Source organism: Sorex fumeus, unplaced genomic scaffold (genome assembly GCF_029834395.1).
Source record: "Sorex fumeus unplaced genomic scaffold, SorFum_2.1 ptg000035l, whole genome shotgun sequence".
Classification (NCBI taxonomy): domain Eukaryota; kingdom Metazoa; phylum Chordata; class Mammalia; order Eulipotyphla; family Soricidae; genus Sorex; species Sorex fumeus.
The window spans coordinates 1095042-1119138 of NW_026606092.1; the positions used below are offsets into that span (position 1 = coordinate 1095042).

The window sequence follows — 24097 nt, forward strand, 5'->3', positions numbered from 1 at the left end:
GAATGGGGAAAAATGTCATTTTGGAATTCAGTTCAACTTCTGACAGTCTCACAACAAGCCTCTTGGGGTCCTTGGCCCTAGGGTGTGTGAGCTGCAGATGGTTTGGGCTGAAGGCTATGGAGGGAAGGGAAACTTGACACTCTAGAAGGAACCGCCTGGCTGAGAGTCTCTGCAGACCCCTTTCTGTGCTTTCAGGGAAAAATTGGTGCCTCCTTGTTGCAGACTCTCAGCCGGAGGTGCAATGGCTTTCTGGGAGGCTGGGCCGGATGAGGTGGGAGTCTGAAGTTGTACAAGGTCCAAGCCTTGGGCCCTGGTTGTGTCCCCAGATCGCCCGCCAGGCGTTCCTTCAGTTCTGCTTTCATTTTCACTTCTTGGCACTGGCAGAGTGAGTGGGAAGGGGACTTGGGAGATGGTGATGTGGGAATGGGTGTGGATGAGCATAACGTAATTGTTGGTGAAGTCAGCACGAAGCCTTAAGCAGATGACTTCCATCTGGGCTCCACTGGGTTCCTGTGAGGTGTGTGATAGTCCTGAGGTGAGGTTGGGACCAGAGACTCAGACTTTGGGAGCTTTCCCTCTGTGGTGGGCCATGGAGGTGTGGCTGAGAAGAAGAGAAGTTTCTCCTCAGAGGGAGGTGGAGTCAGAGAGAAGGGACTAGGGAAGGTCATGGTGAGGAAGGGTTCGCCAAATGGAAGAAGAGGAAGGGTCAGGTGAGGAGTTATCTGGGCCTTGGGTGACCAGACCTGTAGGCCTGAGGGGAAGAGAGACTTTTCCTGGAAAAAGAGAGCTGCTTCCTCCATGCTGTGGTACCACAGGGCTGGCTAACTAGTGGTCACTTGGAGGGGTAGCCAATAGCTAAGTGAAGCCATCTTTGGACCACTCTCTTTGTGTTCTTGTAGACATCCTACTTCATCAGTCTTTCGACAGGTCATGTCAATATTGAGAGAACTCTGACCACTATTAAAATAGTAGTTTGGGAATAGAGTGATCACACCTCTCCTATCTCTATCTGCTCTATCTGCATGGAGCCCTCCTCCATGCCTTGTCCAGGTTAGGCCTACAGTTGGCAAAGCCAAATTTTAGCTCTGAATAAATGCTAATCATGGAGGAGATAAATATCTTGATAAAATGGATTTTTATGACAGAAACATGTCTGTTGTAAAGGACTTTGCTTTGTTCCATTTTTGAAGATCAATGTATTATTATTATTATTATTTTTAATTTATTTATTTATTGAATCACTGTAGGAAAAGTTACAAAGCTTTCAGGTTTGTCTAGGTCATGCAATCATCAAACACATTTCCCTTCACCAGTACTTATTTTTCACCACCAAGAACCCCAATATACCCCCCTCCCAATCCTCCCAATGCCTGTGAGGCATATGAATTCTAGTTAACACTATCTACTTTGATTAGATTCATTGTTTCGACAAAGGATGCACCATTATTGTTCAGAGTATACACCCCAAAATCAGACCTGCTGAAAAGGCATTATGAAATTTGTTTTCTACAGCTGGTTACAAGAACTATCACGGCTGCGCAATTTTGGATTTTTGATATTTTACTTATTAAGACTGGAAGTATTTCTGCCGAGAGTCAGATAATTATAAGATTGGTTTCTGCGACTCTAGAGCCATGGCCATGCCGAAGAGCTGCTTGTGGGGGGCAACTCGTGACCTTGGTAGGGCATGAAGGATGAGCCGGAAATGCCCCCCTTCCCATGAGGTTTCAGTTGCCCCATCATGACCGGCTTATACCTGGCTTTCAAAAAGCGCCGAGGCGGCCGCCATCTTGCTGTCCAGAGGGAAAAAGGTGGAAGGGAGCAACACCCTTTCCCTTCCGGGCAGGCATGGTGGCGTGGATTAACGCATAGTTCATTCACTTTTCTACACTAAGCTGCCGGGCTCTGCATTAAGTCCTTGTGCTTCTGGAGCCATGGCCGTGCCGGAGAGCCACTCGTGGGGGGCAACTCATGACCTTGGTAGGGCATGAAGGACGACGAGCTGGGAATGACCCCCTTCCCATGAGGTTTCAGTCTCCCCGACTGTATTATTATTTTTTTTTTACCGTTTTTACCTTGTACTTAGCAAGCGATTTGCTGTCCATCTCCCTGTTTTTAGGTAGCAAATGCCTTCTCTTAATGTTTGAGATGTTTTTGTTTGATAAAATGAAATATGGTTGGCTGTGCGGCCTTTTATTGTCTAGTTCTCACTCTCAGAGAACCCAGCAGGCTCCCGAGAGTAGCCTGCCTGCATATATGCCTGACTGGGAACACCTGTAAAGGTGATTAGAGGCTGCCCCGAAACCCTCCATCCCTCTCGGAAAGCCCAGCAAGCTATTGAGAGTATCCCGCCCACACAGCAGAGCCTGGCTCCCCATGGCGTACTTGATATGCCAAAAACAGTAACAATGATGGTCCTCATTCCCCTGACCCTGAAATATGCCATTGGACTGCACTAGCACATGACAGGAATGAATGGAGATGTTACTGGCGCCCACTCTAGCAAATCGATGAACAACAGGGTGATAGTGATAGTGAAAGTGAAATAAGGTGATGAAAACCAGCTTGCGTACACTTCTCAAATTGTGTTCACATACATTTTTTTCCACTCAGTGTGCCTATTGTCATCTCTTTATAAGGATATTGAGATATATCAAATAACATGACTGGGCTGGAGAGATAGCTCAATGGACTGAATGCACACTGGGTCTGATTTTTGGTACCACATCGTCCGTCCCCTGAGCATCATCTGGAGATACCTTTGAGTACCAAGCTTCTGAACACTGCTCAGTGTGAACCCCCAAAACAAAAAGCAAACAAAAATGTGACCATGAGCGTGCAGTTAATGACTGAACTAGCTTTGGAACCATGGGGTGATGGCTCCTACCACGTGGAAAACCCTTGATGATTCTTTTTATGCACGGAACTTGGGGTTCCCTGCTCAAGTTCCCTGAGGCCATTCTCAGCGACTGGCCAACCAGTCTGGCAGTGACAGTAGGCCCACCTGACTGGTGTTCCGGATTCGGTGCATGTGGGTGCTGCCAGGTAAGTGGCACAGGAGTCGGGTAGGAGGGGGCTTCCCTGCAGTGCTGGGAACCTCCATGGATGGAACCCTAGTTGTGTACATGCTAGGCTGGCCCTATCTCCACACCCGTTTTCTGGGATTCTTCTGTTTTCCATCACTTAGAAACGAGAGCCTATGCCAGCAGTCACGTGAGCTGGTCAGCAGAGACTATGAAGCCTGAAAGCAGGCGAGAGTGCTCTCCTGAGCTGGGGACTCCAGGACCTGAGCTCATAGAAAAAGGCTGTAATCCAAGGTGGGGTGGGGAAAGCCGACATTTGTGGAATGAACTGGAAGTCTTCCTTGAGGGAGTGAATATGGCTAATATTACTATGTGTGTGTGTGCGCGCGCGTGCGTGTGTGTGTGTGTGTGTGTGTGTGGTGGGAGGTGTGGCACCCACTGATACTTAGAGGTTTCTCCCAGCTCTGGGCTGGGGCATGCTCCTGGTAGTGCTCTGGGTCCTTGCAGTGCTGGTGTCGGTTTGCAAAGCAAGTGCTTCACCCCTTGAATCCTCTCTCCAGTCCAGTGTTACTTTTTTCTTTGTTCTAAGCACAAAATTGGCCATAGTCAGCTCTGGTGCAGTCCAGTGGCACTAGTTGTATTCATATCCTTGTGCTAACATGTCTCTGACCCATCTTCAAAATGTTTTCATTGTCCTTTGTTGAAACTTCGTATCCATTAAACAAAATCTCCCCTTTTCTGTCCTCCCAGCCCATGGCAACTACTGTCCTACTTTCTGTCCCTAGGAATTTAACTGTGCCCGGTACCTCAGGCCAGTAGAACCATATGACATGTGTCCTTTTGTGTCCATCTTATGCTGACTTATTTTTAATTGGATCCTCATTGTCAACTACAACAGGGATGCTGATTAGCAGTGTTCTATGCCCATAAAGGAGTGGGGGGGGGAAGAGAACAGGAGAGATTTGGGGTGGATTACTTGACTGTCAGGGGTACCAGATGTAAGGGGGCGGTGGTGTGGGGTGGATAAGAAGAAAGTGTTACATAGAAAACAAAATGCTGTGCTATATCATCCAGGAGAGGGCCACATCCAATCAATCTGGAGCTCTCTCTCTCTCTCTCTCTCTCTCTCTCTTTCTCTCTCTCTCTCTCTCCCTTTCTGTGTGTGTGGGTTGCTCCACACCTAGTGGTGCTTAAGTGTAACTTAATGTTCCAATGCATGCAAACTAGTTTCAGAATTGCTATAACCAACCACTTCAAATCAGTAACAGAACACTTCAAATCGACTAAGAAATTCAAAATTTTGTTGATATTTTTGACTTTACATTGGAAGTCAGGTGATCAAAAACCCATTATTGAAAAGTTATTCAGACTAAATTAAAAATAAGTTATTTGAGATCTGAGAGAAGTAAGGCACTTTTCTCACATATAGCTGACCCTGGTTCAAATCATGGTATATGGCCTTCCAGGCACCGCCAGGGGTGACTATGGCCCCTAAACACTATGGGTGTGGTCCTAAAGGCTCTCCTCACTCCAAAGTTATTAGACTATTTTTTTCACTTATGACTTTGTGTGCAGGAATCAGCCCTGGCACTGGAGGGGATCAAATCAGAATCAGCTGTGTACAGGTTAACTCCTCATCTCTCTCCAGGGGTCTCTTTGAGGAATGTACTATTATTACCCAGGGGAGGAAGCCCAAGTGGGAAGAGTGAGGTCTTCTGGGCACATTGAGGCCACAAATGCAGCATGCTTTCAGAGAAATCTACAGGGATTTAGAGTTTGGATAGAAGGGTCAGAGGCTGGAGAAGACAGGACTTAAGGAGTAGAGAGACTTCTTTTCCTTTTCTTCTTTTTTGGGTGTGTGGTGGGGGGAGGGGGTGATCAACACACCTCAAAGTGGTGCTCAGGACTCACTCCTGGCTCTGTGCTCAGGAATCATTCCTGGTGGACTTGGGGGACTGTAGGGTGCCCGGAATCAAACGTGGATCAGTGACAAGCAAGGCAAGTGCCGTACAGGATCTACTATCTCTTGGTGCTGATATTTTCTGGTGAGAGAAGCAGCTGAAGATGGTTGGATCTGAGTGTGCTTTCTCAGGAGCTCCTCCATGACTTCAAGCCTGGAGTAAGAGCCTGAGCTGAGGGCCATGGAGCAGGAAGCAGGAAACCAGAGCCAGGGGCCCCTGCGGAGGAAGCAGCAAGCGTGGAGAATTCTGGGCACAGCGTCTGCAGTGAGGGCCAGACAGAGGGACTCTGGGACAGGGGCATGTGATGAGGGGTCCCAGAGGGGGTGGGATGAGTGTACAGCATTTTCTTGAGTATCATCTGGTGGCATTCCAGCTGACAGCCTGAAGGGAAGAGAGGAAGTCGATGTTCTCTTCCCAGAGACCTAGTGGCAAGAATGGAAGGAAGATACACCCTGGGTCCCTTGGGAGCTTCAGGTGATGAGGCACACGGCCCGCTGCCTGGGAAGGCCCTGAGCTGCCTTGCTCAGGAAGCAGAAGCTTCCTGAAGGCCCCTCCACTCTGCTGGTGCCTACAGAATTTCTATATTCATGGGAAGGAGTTCTGCTTTTGGAGAGAGGGAAATGGAGCGCAAACCAAAGCCAAGCCCAGAACGTGCCTGGAGCTTTCAAAACAACATTCTCTTAAAAATCCTCCGAAAAGCAGAGATCTGGGGCTGTGACTGTCTCTGGCTGAGACAGCAGAGGCTTTGGCATCTTCCAGACCAAGCAGGAGCACAATGAGAGGGTCTCCTGCCCCCGTCTCCCACTCCCCACCCTGCAGTCCCCACCTTTCCCCCAGAGACCCTGGATGAGTCTAACATGGAGAAAGACACTGGGAAGAGTGGGATATTCCCGACCAGGTCAGGGCTGAGCGTGGGCTGGGATGGAGACCTGCCTGGAATTACCGAGACGCCCTAATCTCAGGACTGGACTTGAGTGGGCAGGGAGGCCAGCGAGAGCTTCCCTCTGCCTCTCTCCAGTCTTGGCTCAGAGAACCCAGATTACTGGGCTGGGTCCGTTTCTGTCCCAATTCCATCTCCCCTAGAGAGCTGGCTCCTGGCTCGGCCTCCATTGAGAGATGTGCCAGATGTGTGGATCAACGCTAAAAGCTGGTGTGCAGTATGCCACGGGCCTGAGCTGGCCCACAGATGTGCCGTTTCGAAGTTCCCGAAGTTTCCTGCTGGTAGGGAGAAAGGAATGTCCCGCAGAGTCAGAGGCAAGTGTGTACTGGGGCCCAGGCCAGCTTTCCCTCTAGTGGGCCCCTCTGTTCTGGGAGAACCTTGTGTTCCTTTTCCACGGGAAAGACTGGAGGCCCTTTCAGGGAAGCGGAGAAACAAGTCTGAGAACGCTGCGGTGAAAGCCCAGTTCTGCGTGGCAGCTGTGGTCCCAGGCCCTGCGCGCAGATGCATTTTTTTCTGCAGGGAAAAGGCTTGGTTAGGTGATGCCAAGGGCCTTGGCGGTTCAGTGCTCCTGCAAGGGCTCACAGAGCCATGGTGGGCCCCTCATTTTACTGGAAGACTAATTTGAAACAGAATGGAATTTGGCAGGGACTGGCATGCCTTTTTTTTTTCTTCTTCTGAGGCCTCACTTCCTGAAAGAGACAGAATCTGAGAGAGGAGATTCCTGTTCACTCACTCTCTGCACTCAGTGGTCCCTCTCCAGGAGCCTCTGCTGGAGGTTCACCCTGGACTCTTGAAAGTGCTCTTTCAGATTTGGAGGTATCCTTTTTGTCTTTTATCCTCCAACGTGTCTGCTCCAAAGGTCCTTTGACCGTTTGACCACTGGGCTGCACCCGTGACTGACCTGGAGAAGGCTGGACTCTTGCACAGGCTGGGGGATGGAAGGTGGAGGCTGGGAGGCCCGGAGAGGCTCCACATCCCCGACCTGGAGGCCTTCAGGTTGTAGAGAACACCTTGCCAGGCCTCTTGTGAGGCGCTGCAGGCTGAGGGATTCCTCAGGGAGGCGGTGAGAGGGGCAATCCAGAAAAACGCAGAGAGAGAAAGTGAGGCCTCATGTAAGTGACCGATTTTGGAAGGGGCCAGGGTGTGCGATCAACCTTGATCTCACTTTTCTGAACAGGCCTGGGGGTGACTTCTAAACCCATCGCCCAGTCCCCAGAGAGTTAGTGCCTTTTGAGAGCAGCAGTTCTTGGTGAGGGGGGGGGGATGGCTTGAACAGCTGGAATTGGAGGCAACAAGCAAGCGCTGCAAAGGGTGGGGTTTGCCTCTTGATCCTGGGGCCGATGGGGGTGAAGGGGGCAGGATAGGGGATCAGAGTATCAGGGATGGGGTAGTGGGGTGCCCCCACCTCCCAACCCCTCGACCCATCTAAGGGTCAGGGGTGCAGAACTAAAGAGCACCGAGTTCATGAAGCCTCTTGAGTATAGCGAGTCCCTCGGGACTGAAAGAATAAGACAGTATTTGCCCACTATGAGCTTCCTCTTTAGGAAGGTTCTTCCTGGAGCTGGGGTGAGCCAGTGCATAGAGACGTTGTTCTGGAAAGTCAGCGTGACAGGCCATTCGCTTCTGGGGTACCGCGGAAGGCTGGGCGGGATGCTGAATGTGGAAGGTAATTTGCCAGGCGGTTGGAGATGCCTGCAGGAAGCGCCCTGAGGTTGGTATTTCATGCTTTCACCCCTCCCGGTGGGGACTGGTGGGGTCCCCTCACCTCCAGCACGTGGCAATGGAGCAGAATGAAAAGGAACTTCATCCTGGTCGCTGGCAGGACTTTCCCCGAGAAGCCCTGGGGTTCCTCTCTGGGACTAGTCCCGAGACCTCTCTGACTCATGCTGACAAGGTGGGCGGCGGGAGGGCGCTGACCCCCGCCCCCGGCTCCTGGCCTTGGGGGTGCGGCTGCTCTGGGCCGGCTCGCGGGTGTGTTTCCCCTCCAAGCCCTGGCGCGGGCGTCTAGTTAACTCTGCGTGGGCACCCCCATCCTCGGACCCAGATCCGTGCGGGCCCCGAGGGCCTCGATCCTCCTTTCTTTCCCTTGGCTCCGTCTGAAAAAGCCCCAGCGCCCCGCACCCGCAAAGCCAGGTCCGCTGGGGGCGTCCTTTCGGCCTCCCCCGGAGCCCCCCGGGGTGGCAGCTCTGTAGCTCGCCCTGGCGACCCAAACCCGGCTGGATTCGCTGCCCCCAGCCGCAGGGTCGGGACTCAGGGCAGCCTCCTGTGGGGGTGGGGCGGGGGCCTCCCCACGGCTCGCCCTTTCCTGGGGGGGGGGAGCTGGGGAACCGCCGTCTCCCCGCGGGGGGCCGGGCCCGGCACCTCCTGCCCCCTGGAACCCAGCCCGCCGCGGGACCGCGGCCGAACCAACTCCAGGGCGCCCCAGAGGCCGCCGCCCCGGCGCCTGGAATGCGGCCACGTGAGGCCCCCTCCCGCGCCGGGGCTGGAGGGAAGCGCCCCCTGCACCGCCTCCCCCCGCGGGGGCCCCTCTGGGAAAGGCTGGAGGCGACGCGGGGAGCGGGCAGGGGGAGGAGGGAGCGTTCCTGCAAATCACATGATTTTCCCGCTTATATAAATCACAGCTTGTTTTTCTCCTACTGGCTGCAGACTTAAAGGTGCAGTGTCGGCTTTCTCTCCCCGGGCAGGGGTGCCCTGCGCCCCCCACCTCCCCAGTTGGACTGGAGGTGGCTGCCTTACGGAGGGGGACCCCCACCCCCACCCCCACCCCTCCACCCTACTACCCACCCCCCACCGCAGGCACTTCATTTTAGCTGAGGATCAGGAAAGGGCCTGCTAGTGCAAAACCAAGTGGGCAGGCCCCCTGGAAGGGGTGTGCAAGGGGGAGGGTGTGTGTGGGGGGCGGGGGAAGGGACGCTGTGGCGGGCAAAATCAAAATCAGGGTTCGTAGTCTGGCCAACCCAAGCCGTCAGAGCCGGCTGGAAGGATAGGAAAATGAACTGTGTGTTAAGCACCTACTATCTTTGTAGCCTTCAAGTGGCTGATGCAGCTCAGATGACAGGGGACTTGGAGTCTATGGCAAAGCCTCTGGCACTACTAGGACATTTGCCTTGCATGAGGCCCACCCGGGTTCTATCCCCAGCCTCTCCATAGAGTCTCCTAGCCAGTCAGGAGTGATTCCTGAGCTCAGAGCCAGGAGGAGTCCTGAGCCTGTGTGTGTGGCCCTCCAAACCAAACGACAACAAAAAAGCCAGTGGGAGTCACAGGAAAAGGGGATAAGGCAGCCTGCCAGCCCCGAGGGAGAGATTGGGGAGGAGAGAAAGGAGTGCATCCAGTAGGCAGTCCTTTGTTTGCTGCAGGGAGGGGTGGAGGGACCCCATGGGAACCCAGCTCTGGGTGACTTGATTGGGTGACAGTGGAGCCCAGTGTGGGAAGGTCTGGGTGGGCAGGCGGTGGGTGTGGAAGCTGGCAGTACTGTTCCCTGCAAGCTGGGAGTGCACAGGGAGGTGCACAGGGAAGCCCACAGGCTTCTGCAGGGGCCAAAGGGTCACAAGAGCTGCTAGGATGTTCAGAGAAAAAGAGGATTGTGTTGAGTGAAATAAGTCACAGAGAAATACCCACTGTTCTTACTCGTCTGTGTAATGGACACAACAAGGGAATAGACAGTATGGAACTGTGACAGGAGTCTTGGTTTTGGACTCCTAAGACTTATAAATGGAGAGTGTCGGGGAGGGACGGGTGGAAGGAAGTGAAGATCACACAAGGGTGACATAGTGGCAATGATGGAGGGGCATGGAGTGGGAGGGCAACATCAGTACCATATACTTTAACACTATTGTAAATATAACTCCTAAAATAAAATTAAAAAGAAACAGAAAAAGAGAAATGGACCAGCTGGAGCGATAGTACAGCAGGATAGGGTGTTTGCCTTGTATGCGGCTGACCTGAGTTCAATTCCCTGCATCCCACAGGGTCCCCCAAGCACCGCCAGGAGTAATTCCTGAGTGCAGATCCAGGAGTAACCCCTGAGAATCTCTGGGCATGACCCAAAAGGGAAAAAAAAGTGGAATAGACCGTGGAGAGGTAAAGATCTTTGGAAGAATGGAGGAAATTGTGCTATGGGAAGGGGAGACTAGAATAGAGTGATGGTGCTCGTGAGTCTGGGAGGCAGGGAGGGGCGGGTTCCTCACCGCCCCCCGCCATGGGTTGACACCATGAGTGTGGGAGACAAGGTGTTCCTGTGGAGAGAGGGTGTTTGCAAGCAAGCGGGATCTTCACTGGAAATTGTCCAGGGGGCTGGAAGGCAAGACTGAGGCTCTGCACAGAGGAAATAGCCACAGGATGAAAGAGATACCGCAGGTCTTGAATGGGAATAATAACAGAGGAAGAAAAAAAGAAATGGGCTGGGCGCATGGGAGTTTGGGAGAAGGAACCAGTGGGAAGACTGTGGGGGGAGTACGCACTCGCACTCGCACTCTGAAAGCAGGTCAAATGGGGGAGGGGCAGCAGCGGTTTTCCCTGAAATGGTTTAAGCTCTATGAACTGAAGCTTTCTGATCTGTAAAGTGGGGACAACACCTGCATTGAATCCCATGTGGGTTCAGGAAAATATCAAGGTGTCTCACACTCTGCACCCTATTGACAACATTGTAAAAGATAACACAGCATACCCTCCCTCCACTCTTCTCTTCCCTCCTCACCCCACCCTCTTCTTTTAGGTGGCAGTTCTTTTTTTCTCCCTTTTTTGGGGAGGGGGGGTCATACCCAGCGATGCTCATGGGTTACTCCTGGCTCTGCATTCTGTAATTACTCCTGGAGGTGCTTCGGGGACCATATGGGACGCCAGGGATCCAACTGGGTCTGCTCTGTGCAAGGCTAATGCCCTACCCTCTGTACTGCTGCTCTGGCCCAGCCTCTAGGTGGCAATTCTTTTTTTTTTCCTTTTTGGGTCACACCCGGCCATGCACAGGGGTCACTCCTGGCACATGCACTCAGGAATTACTCCTGAGTAATTACTGGTGGTTCTGGGAGGGGGGGGGGGGGAGGAAGGGCAGGGAGCGTATGGGATGCTGGGAATCAAACCCAGGTCAGTGGCCTGCAAGGCAAATGCCCTTCTTGCTGTGCTATCACTCCAGCCCCTAGGTGGCAGTTCTTAAAGAGTTGAAATGTGTGCTAAAAGTAGATAAAGGACCAAACGTGATAGTCTGCTAGTATCTGTACTGCAAACCATAATGCCCAAAAGCAGAGAACGAGTACAATGAAAATTGTCTGCCATAGAGGCAGGGGGAGGGTTGGGGTGGGGTGGGGTGGATACTGGGGGACACTGGGGGTGGAAAATGTGCACTGGTGGAGGGATGGGTGTTTGATCATGGTATGAATGAAACTCAAACACGAAAGCTCTGTAACTGTATCTCACAGTGATTCAAGAAAAAAGAAAGAGTTTCCCCATCAAAAAAAAATGTAACTGGGTTGTTGCTGCTGTTATTTTTCATCTCCCCTCCCCCAGCCCCCCTCCTACTTTCACCACCTTCTTCTAGAAGAAACACACTCTTGTTTTCACAAAGGAAGGAAATCATCATAAACTGTGTCCCGAGGGCTCCTTAGCAGAAGAGAGCTATTATCTCATTCGATCCTTCTCCAAGGCCTGCCTGGTCCAGGAGGGTAGTGTCACCCCTACAACTTCAGAAATGGTTGTACAAAAGTTTTACTATTTCATTTGAGAACCGCGTGTCACCTGTCAGTACCCTCTAGTTCAAAGATTTCCTCGGTTTTATTTTTAGTCCTTTATTTTTGGAAATACATTCTCCCCCATACTCAACAAAAATAGATTCAGGCAACAGGGTCTGATTTCAGTGGGGCCGGGAGGAAGCTTCTAGTCACGGTGCCTGGTTCTGCTCCTGGTCTCAGCTTCCAGGCCGGAAGGGAGGCTCTGCTTCCTTTGTAACCCAGTACTCAGTGACTCTCACTCCTCAACTTTTCTTTCCTCTTTCTTTTCTGTCATAAGCTTCTGACTTTGAAGCCAGGCTTGAGTTCTTTGAAAGTAGACTTGAGTTTTCAAAGGCCTTCCAGACCCCTGGGTTGTGGTCTGAGCCAGGTCTCGCCTCTGGCGATGAGGCCAGTAGCCCAGCTCTGCCAATGTTCTAGCTATGCAGGGAGTCTCAGTGGAACCAGGACAGACAGCAATGTCTAATGTCTGTGACCCAGAACCACTTGGGCTGGAGAATGCTGGTCTGCTCAGCTGCTGTTGCTTTCTTCCTGCTTGTGTTTCCAGAAAACCACTCTCTGAGGTGAGAACAACAATACAACAGTAACACAGTTAATGATTTTGAAATAAAGCAAATATTGGTAATATGCTTAGTAGATAGTTCTTTAAAGTTGCCAAAGAGCCGCAAATGATTTATTCTAATCATGTAATCATGGTATTATTTATCATTCTGTACAAAGCAATCACATTTAGGATGCATTTCTTTTTTTGGCGGGGGGAGGTCACACCTGGCGATGCACAGGGGTTACTCCTGGCTCTGCACTCAGGAATTACTCCTGACGGTGCTCGGGGGACCACATGGGATGCTGGGAATCAAACCTGGGTTGGCTGCGTACAAGGCAAATGCCCTACCCACTGTGCTATAGCTCCGGCTCCTAGGATGCATTTCTTTGTGTTAATTTTCCAAACAAATGTAGAAAGAGCAATGAAAACAATTCAGGTGATGTTTGCTTTTTAAATAAAATCTTGGTAGAGTAGCATTTTATTTTTATTTATTTTTTATTTTATTTTTTTTGTCTCCCCACTGCCACAAATTATGCAGTCAAGTTCCCATATTTGGGGAAATCGCAGGGGTGAGCACATCCAGAGTGCAATAAGCCTCACCCTAGGAAAACCACCTTTGTGATCATGGTATCTCCCCTGCCAGGTAAGTATTAAAGTAGCATTTTAAACCTGTGCTGTTATTTTTTTTCCATTGATTTTCTTAAAAATTATTTTTGGTATTAAAAAGGCAGTATTGAAAATAATAGAACAGAAACTCAAATCACTCTGAAGGATATAAAATGGAAAGTAGAGGGGCTGGAGCAATAGCACAGCGGGTTGGGCGTTTGCCTTGCACGCGGCCGACCCGAGTTCAGTTCCTAGCATCCCATATGGTCCCTCAAGCACCACCAGGAGTAATTCCTGAGTGCAGAGCCAGGAGCAACCCCTGAGTATTGCCGGGTGTGACCCAAAAAGCAAAAAAAAAAACAAATAGAAAGCAGAAGTCATCTCTCATTACTCATTCTCTTTCCCCTGAAATTATGTAAAATAATTGTTTCTTGTGATACAGAAAAATTTTGTTATATTAATGTGTGGGTACATCTCATTTAATGTTTTCCACAAATGGTTTAATGGTTTAAGTGATTTCCCCAACCCCACTTATAAAATATATAGGTTGGCACACAGCCTATCTCATTCCTTTCAGTGATTAGCTTGAATGTTTCACTGAATATTTTATATAATATTCTCACATTTAGATCGTTTCCATTTTCCCCCTCTTATAAACTGCTATAATAAGCTTCTTTGTACATATTGTTGACTACTTACATATATGGTAGTAATAAGTAAGATGAATCCCTAGCAGTGGAATTTGGTGAGAGTACTTGTACATTAAATTTTCATAAAAATGGGGCTGGAGGGATAGTACAGTGGATAGGGTGCTTATCTTGCATGTGTCCAATTTGGTTTCAGTCCCCAGCACCGCATATGGTTGGTTTGCTAGCCAGGCCAGAACTGATCCCTGAGCGCAAGGCCAGGAGTAACTCCTAAGCACTGCCAGGCATTACCCCCAAACCAAAAACTAATAAAATAAAATAAATTTATTCTGTGGCATGATAATAGTTCAGAGGTGGAGCTATGCCTTGTAGTCAGGAGGCTATCAGGTGGATGGATGCCTGGTCTCTCCTACATGTTGTAGGCAATACTGGTGGCATTGCCATTTGATACTTTTGACACCGAAACAAGTGATCTCTGGCTCGGTGCAGCTGGGTGTGTGAGAACACCACACACTGTGTGTGGTGATTCCTGGTGAGCACATGGATCAAGTGTGTGCATGCCCTAACATTTGGCACAACAATAAAAGGAAGGTAAAGGGGCTGGGGTGATAGCACAGCGGGTAGGACGTTTGCCTTGCATGTGGCCAACCTGGGTTCGATTCCCAGCATCCCATATGGTTCCCTGAGCACTGCCAGGAGTAATTCCTGAGTGCAGAGCCAGGAGTAACCCCTGTGCATCACGGGGTGTGACCTGAAAAGCTAAAAAGAAAATAGAAAGGGGGGGGATTTATTTTGCATTGCTTAAGACATATGAAGAAATATAAAGAGTAAAAATAGTTTAAAGGATGGGCGATAATACTGTGAGTTAGGAGCTTGTCTTGCAATTGCCAGACCCAGGTTCTATTCCTAGAACCATATTGAGCCCTGCTAGGGGTGAACCCTGATCCAGGAGTAAGCCATGAGCACAGCTGGGTGTGCCCTCCCAAAAGCTTTAAAAATATTAGGGTACTGGAGAAATAGTGCAAGGGGTAAGGCACTTTTCTTGCATGCGTTGACTCCACTTCAAGCTCCAGCACCACTTATGGTTCCCCAAGAGCATCACTACAAGTGATCTTGGAGCACTGTTGGGTATGGTCCACAATCACTCCTCCAAAAACAAACAAACAAACAAACAAACAAACTCCTCACAAACAAGCAAACAAAGACCCAAATCAATAGAAATCCCAAACCCAACATTATCAATTCAAGTAAGTAAATGCTCCTTTCTAGAACCCTGATTTCTGTCAGAGTTCTATTCAGAGAATGTCAGGACTCTGAGTTTGATAATTGTTCTCATGCAATGGTTGCACATATTATATAAATACATTATACATTTTACATACTTTTCTGTATGTTCACTTTTGAGACTTGCTTCTTTTCCTTATATTGTATTTCTGAGATTCTTCTATGTTGACACTATTTTGGAACTAATTTTAGGACTGAATGGTTTCTAATTATATGCATATAACACAACTTATGTCTCCATATTCTGGTTAATGAACAAATGTTGAAAGTTACACCATTGTTTTTTTCTGTTACAAACAATGTTGCTATAAGCATTCTTATGTGTATCTCTTGGCTGTGTATGTGTGAGGCTTTCTCTAAGATATATACATACATACATATATGTATATACACACACACATACACATATATATTTTTGGTGGGGTGGGGCCTTTGGGTGACATAGGCGGTGCTCAGGGCTTAATCCTGGCTCTGTACTCAGGGATCACTCCTGACAGGGCTTAAAGGACCATATGTGGTACCTGGGATTGAATTAGAGTTGGCTGCATGAAAGAAAAATGCTCTATCCATGTACTGTGTCTCCAGCCCTTTCTCAAGGGTATTTGCCTACAATGGAATAAATTGGACCATAGAATATGGCACTGTTCAGTGATATTAGAAGTTGTTCTCCAAAGTGGTCTTCACTAGTACCCGAAGTCAGAATGACTGCATCCTTGTCAACAATTGAAGATGTTGTCTGGTTATTTAATTTTTGTATATTTGATTGGTAAAAAATGCATGCTATGTACGGGGACAGGCTTAAGGGGTGGTTGAGAAAATTGGAGACAATGGTGGAGGGAAGATGTAATGGTGGTAGGATTAGTGTTGGAATATTGAATGCCTGCAACAAATCATCATGAACAACTTTGTAAGCCGCAGTATTATATAAAGTATAAGGGGAAAATAAAAAAATAAAATGCATGATGTATGTTTTATTTATATTCCTTGATTATTAGGGAGGGCATCTTTCTATGGGTGTTTTTTTTGGGCATCCCCCCCCCCACTTTTCTTTAAAAATTTTTTTTATGCCAATCCTGGTGGGAACTCTGCAGTGCTAAGGGTCAAAATTGGGGCTTCTTCCCTTGATCCAAAAAAAGAATTTTTTTGTGATATCGAGTATACAACCCAGAGCTTCACACAAGCAAGTCAAAGGCTCTACTACTGAGATCCAGCCTCAATTTGGGTTTCTTCTTATTTGAAGTTCTATTGCCCATTTTTTTGTCAGAATATTTGTCCTTCCTTCACTGTATATTGTGTTTACTAGTATGCTGTGAGCTAAATGATATCATTCTACAAACTGTTGTGAGTTTAACTTTTTTATGGTTTTTAATAAGTGTTTTTTCTCTCTTTTGTTTGTTGGGTGATTGATGCCTGGCTATGCTCAGGGGCTACCCCTGAGTCAGTGTTTTGAAATCATCCCCACCTGTGCTCAGGAGACCATGGAACCCAAGATCAGAGATGGAACCCAAGACCTCACATAGGCAAGGCAAGTCCTCTGTTACTGATTCATATCCCTAGCTGAGTTGCATATATATATATATATATATATGGGCTGGAGCGATAGCACAGCGGGTAGGGCGTTTGCCTTGCACGTGGCCAACATGGCCGACCCGAGTTCGATTCCTCCGCCCCTCTCGGAGAGCCTGGCAAGCTACCGAGAGTATTCGATATGCCAGACACAGTAACAACAAAGTCTCCAATGGAGACGTTACTGGGCCCGCTCGAGCAAATCGATGATCAACGGGAGGGCCTTTACCTCAAGCAAATCGAGCAAATCGAGCAAATATATATATATATATATCACTGTCCTCCCATATATTTGTTTTGTTTTGGGGGTCACACCTGTCAGTGCTCAGGAATTACTCCAGGCTCTACACTTAGTAATCAGTCCTGGCTATGTTTTGGGCAGTATTTGGGATGACAGGGATCAAAGCTCGGCTGGCCAAGTGCAAGGCAAGCTCCCTACCTCCTGTGCTATGGCTCTGGCCCCATATATCTTTGTTTTGCTTTTTTTTTGGGAGGGTTACACCCAGCAGTGCTCAGAGGTTACTCCTGGCTCTGCACTCAGGAATTACTCCTGGCAGTGCTTGGGGGGCCATATGGGATGCTGGGGAATGAACCCAGGTCGGCTGCGTGTAAGTCAAACGCCCTACCCTCTATTATAGCTCAGGCCCCATAATTTTAGTGTTGTTTGTTGCACAGTTTATATGTCTGTCGAGAGAGTTTCTTCATGCTCATAACAACACTGGACATGATCACCTTTAATGTTGCTTATCATAAGTGAAAAAAATGATGCTATTTATTTGATCCCAGTTCTTTTTTTTTATTTTTTGGGCCATATCTGCTCAGGGCTTGTGCTGGGTTTGTGCTCAATGATCACTCCTAGGAGTGTTGGGGGACCATATGGAGCCCAGTCAGCTACTTTCAAAGAAAACACCCTACTGTGTGCAAAGGCCAACATGGCCGACCCGAAAGAGAAATCGAGAAGTTCTACATGGAGCTAGAGAAGTTCTATAAAGAAGACCACACCTTCTACAAGATCATTGTGGGTGATTTTAATGCCAAGATAGGACCGAGAAGATCAGCTGAAGAACTTCACATCGGGACCCATGGCCTAGAATGGAACGAACAGGGTGAGAGACTGTCTGAGTTCATCATGTCGACCAAGACCATTCGTGGTAACTCACAGTTCCAGAAGGCAGAATCTAAACGATAGACATGGAGTCTCCCGGTGGACGATTCCACAACGAAATAGACCACATCATATTCAATCGACGGTTTTGCCTGACTGATGTCGCTGTTGTCCCAAAATTTCGAACGGGATCGGACCACCGTCTCCTTCGTGCAAAATTCTACTTCACAGAGCGGGGAGAAAGGGCTGCAAAGTTCAAAAAGAGAACTCCCAGAATGACCACCAACTGGGAACTCTTTGATACTATTGCGGCAACTTGGGAAAATGCCATTGTTGACAACATTGACAAGGAATACGATCGACTGGTTCAGCACCTCCATGAATGTGCGAGGAACGCCAAGAGAGAGATAGCCACAAAAAATCGCCTATCTTCGAAAACTCTTGAGCTAATTCGCCAGCGTGGTTTGGCGCATGCCTCAGGCAACCGCAAGCTAACGTCCGAGCTCGCAAAGCAGTGCAGAGATGCGATCAAGGAAGGCCTCAAAGAGAGAAGAGCAGAAGTACTGGTAGATGCGGCAGAAGCCGGGAAAAGTATTCGTAAGGCCCGCCTGTCCTTCGCCAACTATAAGAGCAAGATGACTGCCCTCCGACGTCCTGATGGATCCATCACATCCTCCAGAACGGCAATGGAGAAGATTATCCATGACTTCTATTTAAATCTTTTTGATAGCCATGTCCACTTGCTGACATACCAAATTCCACAGGATGGATATGTCGTTCCCAACATTCTCCCTTCAGAAATCCAACACGCCATTTCGTTGGTAAAGAAACAAACAGCACCCGGCCCAGACAAGGTCAGACCTGAACACCTGAAGAACCTGCCGTCAGTACTCATCAATACACTGGCTCGGCTCTTCACTCGCTACCTGTCTGAATGCAAGGTTCCGTCCCAATGGAAAACCAGCAGGACTGTACTACTGTTCAAGAAGGGAGACATCCATGACATTGGCAACTATCGCCCGATCTGCCTATTGTCTGTCATCTACAAGTTGTTCACTCGAGTCATCCTGAATAGGATTGTCAGAACACTAGATGAAGGACAACCATGCGAGCAAGCAGGGTTCCGCAAAGGATTCAGCACCATCGACCATATCCACACGATAACCAAGCTCATTGAGGTTTCTCGGGAGTTCAAGATGCCGCTCTGTTTAACGTTCATTGATTTAAAGAAGGCCTTTGATTCTGTTGAGACGGAAGCGGTCATTGAAGCCCTAGCCAATCAGGGCATTCAAGCCCAATACATCAGGATCCTCCGTGAGCTGTATTGCGGATTCACTACCAGGATCTCACCATTCTACAAAGAAGTGATCGTTGATGTGAAGAGAGGGGTGCGGCAGGATGATACCATTTCACCGAAACTCTTCAGTGCCACCCTCGAGAACATCATGCGACGACTGGAATGGGAAGGAATGGGAGTGAAGATAGATGGTTGGCAACTACACCACCTCCGCTTTGCTGATGACATTGTTTTAATAACACCAAACATCAGCCAAGCGGCACAAATGCTGGCCGACTTTGACCGTGAGTGTGGAAAGGTAGGACTACAGCTGAATCTTACGAAGACAATGTTTATGAGAAACAGCCTTGTTCCTGACGCCCCATTCGCTCTCAATGGAACAACCATCTCCGAATGCAATAGCTATGTGTACCTAGGTCGAGAAGTCAACATGACAAATGACCTGGCACCCGAGCTGCGCAGGAGGAAGAGAGCGGCTTGGAACGCCTTCAAGAACGTCGAAGAAATAGCTAAGAGGACGAAGAACCTCCGGCTCCGGGCACATCTCTTTGATTCCACTGTTCTTCCTGCATTAACATATGCCTCAGAGACCTGGGCCCTACGCAAACAAGATGAGAACGCTATTCAGGTCTCCCAAAGAAGAATAGAAAGAGCTATACTTGGAATATCACGTTTCACTCAAGTGAGAGAAAGAATCCGGAGTTCTGACATCCATCGACGATCAAGGATCAGGGACGCTGTCTCATTTGCCAAGGTGTCGAAAATCAGATGGGCTGGTCACGTAATGAGATTTAAAGACGACCGTTGGACTAGAGCTATTACTGACTGGATTCCACGAGATGTCAAAAGACCGCGTGGCCGCCCACCTACCAGATGGTCAGACTTCTTCGTCAAGATCATGAACGATCGGTTTGAGGCCCTTCATGTTCCCGGAGCGAACAGATGCCATTGGGCTACACTAGCACGCGACAGGGACAAATGGAGACGTTACTGGCGCCCGCTCGAGCAAATCGACGACTAACGGGAAGTTAAGTGATTAAGTGATTAAGTGTGCAAAGGCACGTTCTCTAATTCTGGGACTATCTCTCCAGCCCCATGATGTCTCATTTAAGTATTTTTGTTTTAATTAAATCTTGAGCATTTTTATAGCATTTTGGTCATTTTTGGGTATCTTTTTGTTTTTGTCATTATTATTTCATCTTGGGGGGCATACCTGGTGGTGCTCAGGCTTTCTTCTGGTTCTGCACCCAGGGATCACCCTTAGTGGGGCTTTGGAGACTATATAGTGTTCGGGATATCGAACATCAGTGGGTCATGTACAAGGCAAGCACCTTTCCTGCTGCTCTCTCCAGGTCATTTTTATTTTTGTTTTCTAAGAAAAAGTAGATTGTTTCTTAATTGACCTTTTGAACTGACTTGTAAGGATTTTCTGAATGTTAACTTAGCTTCATCTGCCATGTTACTTTTTTCTGCATATACCCCATTAACTGCAGCCCCTCGGTGAAGGATAAGGAAACAGCCTCTAACACACTTTCATGTTGTTTTAGGGCCACAGCTAGTGGTGCTCAGGGGCTACTCCCAGCTTGGTGTTGTGTGGATTACTTCCAGTGGTACCGTCAGAGTAATCCATGGATTAAACCCTAGGTTTTAGTATGCAAAGAACATGCACCAGCCTGTTAAGATATCCCCCAGACCCTTTTAAAACATATTTATTCTCATTGACCCTTGAACACTTGGCCCTCTTGAGCAATAAAGTAGAAGACAGTACTTGGAGACTTTGTGGAGATGGTTGGGGAGCAAGAGAATTCCAAATAGAGATGTTGGACAACTGTCTTGTGTTTAAGCATATATAAAAATGAGGACTGGAGAGAACGTTCAACTAAGGGGTGAAAGTGACAAGGCCTTTTACCTGGGTGAGGAAGTTCGAGGTGCCTTGGTAGCTTGGCCATCCTTGGCTGATGATGGGAGGAGGGGAATTGGATAGTTTTGGGGTCCAGTAGGTGGCAGGTACACAGCCTGAGGGAAGGTCTCATTAGGTGGGAGAAACTCAAGAAAGTTGACTTGCACTAGGCCACGAGGCTGTGCGTGACTAAGCTGAGACAACTCAGGACTGGGTCCATTCCCAGCTTGGCTCTTGGCAAAGTACTAATGGCTCTACCGTGATTAGCTCAATTAGGGGACAACTTGGCTTTTCTAAAAGAGATTTTTTTTCCCTTAAGAGAACCTTCTAACAAGAGAATAAAATTAGTACATATTTTAAATAGATTGCCATCTCGACAGTGAAAATTCACATTTCTATGTTTTAATGTCAGTAATTGGCATAAATAGTCCTTCCAGGAGAACAGAGGTAAATGAATAGTAATTATAATTGGGTTCTATTGAAAAAGAGAAGTCTTAATAGTCCTGTTCTGAAAAGAATGTTCAACCCAGAAACCATTCAGGCTTCCATTTCATTCCCCAGTCTCCTGCATTTGGTAGAATTTGGTTGGTACTAAACTTTCTCTTCAACTATATGTTTGTTCAACAAATCTTGAACATGCTACCATTTTGCAAAGAGCTGAGAGACTGGTGAGCAGAATAGGCCTTGCCCTGCCCACATGGAACCTATAGTCTAGTGGAAAGGCTGACCCATGAATTAAGAGAAAGCAAACAAGTTTACGAGCCATTGTCCTAATATGCTATATAAGGCATAAATAGGTGCTGTTACAAAGCATGATACAGGGGTTAAGTTTCTGTTGGAGGAGGTCAGGGAAGGTCATATACACTTTTCAGTTGGGTTAAATTAGCGTAAAATTTGGGGTAAAAATACTTTTGATGAGCCAGAAAGACAACAAAAAGATTAAAATGCTTGTCTTGCATGCTACTGACCTGGGTTTGATCCCGACTCCAGAGAGGCACCCTTCAAACCCCACCAAATTCCTTAAGTGACCCTGAGCACAGACCCAGGAGACCAGGAGTAAGCTCTAGCACAGTCAGGTGTGATCCACAAAATAAATAAATAAGCAAGCTATTTTTTTAAAAAAACCTCCTAAAATCAGTACCCCTCCCCCAAAGGGTTTTTTTTCGGGGGGCTCACTCCCGGCAATGCTCAGGGGTTACTCCTGGCTCTGCACTCAGGAATTACTCTTGATGGTGCTGACTTGGTTTAATACTTTCTTGGTTCAGCAAGACCTTCTTCTTACATTCACAAGCCTCTCATTTAGTGTTTGAACTATGAAGGGAATCCAGCTTCAAGGTTATAATTCAACTTGTTGTGAGTCACTGCCCCCCCCCCCCAGACTTTTTTCTGAGGGGTGGTGAGGAGACGTTTCTTTTGCTTCCTTTTAGCTCTGTGTATTTGTTGTTTTCCAAACTAAACATTATTATTTATTTTCCAAACTAAACACCAGAAAAATAAATTATTTGGGCTCCCCCAAAATACTAGTTCACACACACATTTCTGGAGCTAAGGGCTTTAAGAAGGTCTCTTTTTCTTTCTGGCTTTGGGGCCACAACCAGTGTTGAACAGGAGTTTTTCCTGGCCCTGTGCCCAGGGATCACTCAGGGGGCTGTGCTCAGGGGGCTGAATGTGGTGCTAAGTTCCCTGAGAAAAGTGCTTTGTGAAAGGCAAGTGCCTAACCCCCCTGTACTATCTCTCTGACCCTCTAAATAATTATAAAAAGTTCTTAGGGTTACCTATCCACTGTTGGTGGGAATGTTGTCTGGTTCAACCTCTGTGGAAAGCCATAATGCCCAAAAGTAGAGAGAGTAAGGGGAATATTGTCTGCCATGCAGGAAGGAGGGTGGGGTGGGAAAGAGGGGGTATACTGGGGATATTGGTGGTGGGGAATATGCATTGGTGGAGGGATGGGTGTTTGATCATTGTGTGATTGTAACTCAAACATGAAAGCTTTTAACCATATCTCATGGTAATTCAATAAAATAAAAAAGTAAAAAAAAACCTCTATGGAAAGCAATATGGAGATCTCTCTCTCTCCCTCTCCCTGTCTCTCTTTCTCTCTCTCTCTTAAAAAAAAGAAACAATTTCCAAATGATCCAGCAATACCACTTCTTAGCATACCCCTCAAACACAAAAATGTTAATTTGAAAGGACATATATACACACCTGTTTATTATAGATATTATAAGATGTGGAAACAACCCAAATTCCCAATTACTGTTGAATGGATTCAGAGGTTGTGACATATACACAATGGAATACTATACACCTCCATAAAGAAAAGAAGATTGTGCAATTTGTCATGACATGGATGGAATTAAAGGATATGCTGAGTGAAGCGTGTCAGAAGGAAAGGAATAGATACAGGATTCTCGTTATCATATGTTGGATTTAAAGATACACAGCAAAGTAGCAACAAGGGATCCAAGGCAACAGTGGGAGAACTGATCCATAGAACTAAGTTTTGGGAATGGGGTTGAAAGAAAGGATCTTGGGGACCTTGCAGAAGGGAGGTGGGTACACTGATGATGGGTGTGATTTTGGAATTATGTGAATATACCATCACAAACAGCATTGTAAATCAGTATGACAATAAAGATAAAGATAAACAATAAAATATAAAGATAAAAATATTCTTGGAAGGACTGGAGTGATGGCACAGCAGGTAGGGCGTTTGCCTTGCACGGGGGTGATCGGGTTCGATTCCCAGCATCCCATGTGGTCCCCAAGCACCTCCAGGAGTAATTCCAGAGTACATGAACCAGGAGTAACTCCTGTGCATTGCTGGGTGTGACCTCCCCCAAAAAATATTCTTGGAGCTACTTATTCCAACATTTTTTTTCTCATAAAAGTAACATACAGTTCTAAACACTTTCCAGTTTGGGGGCTGGTCACACATGGAGAAAGTTCACTTTCCAAGCAAGGGAATATAATAATATTCATTCTGAAGTTCTCCTAATCTAATTAAAATTAAAAGTTGCCTCTGTTTGGGCCCAAACCATATAGAACAGCGGGTAGGGTGCCTGTCTTGCACACGGCCCGCCTAGGACCCCATTTGGTCCGTAGAGCCCCACCGGGGGAGATCCCTGGAGTGCAGTACCAAAAATAAACCCTGAGGACCGCCGGGTGTAGCCCCCCCAAACAGAAACAAAACCAAAACAAAACAATAAACGCCTTGCCTTCCTTTCACTGAGGATAGGGGTCCATCTGGTGGCCAGAAGGATGTTAAAAAATGCCACCAGAAGCATTTTTTTAACACAAACCTGGTCTCTCTGTTTCCCCCTTGTGTCCAAAGGTGGTATGACACCGCAGGAATCTTTCCGGTTTATAGTTACAGAAATAAAGATACAGATCAGGAAGGAAGTGAGTTAACGGGGAACGTTTGCTTAACTCTCACAGAGCAGATGCGGCTCAGAGATGAGTCAGGAGAGGACCAACACTGATACACATCTGCAGATGCTGCCC

At 47.7% G+C, this 24097-nt stretch overlaps 1 pseudogene; it reads right to left on the reverse strand.

Annotated features, from left to right (window-relative positions):
• Positions 1-12698: 12698 nt before the first annotated feature.
• LOC130026996 (uncharacterized) lies at positions 12699-12839 on the reverse strand (annotated as a pseudogene).
• Positions 12840-24097: the final 11258 nt, after the last annotated feature.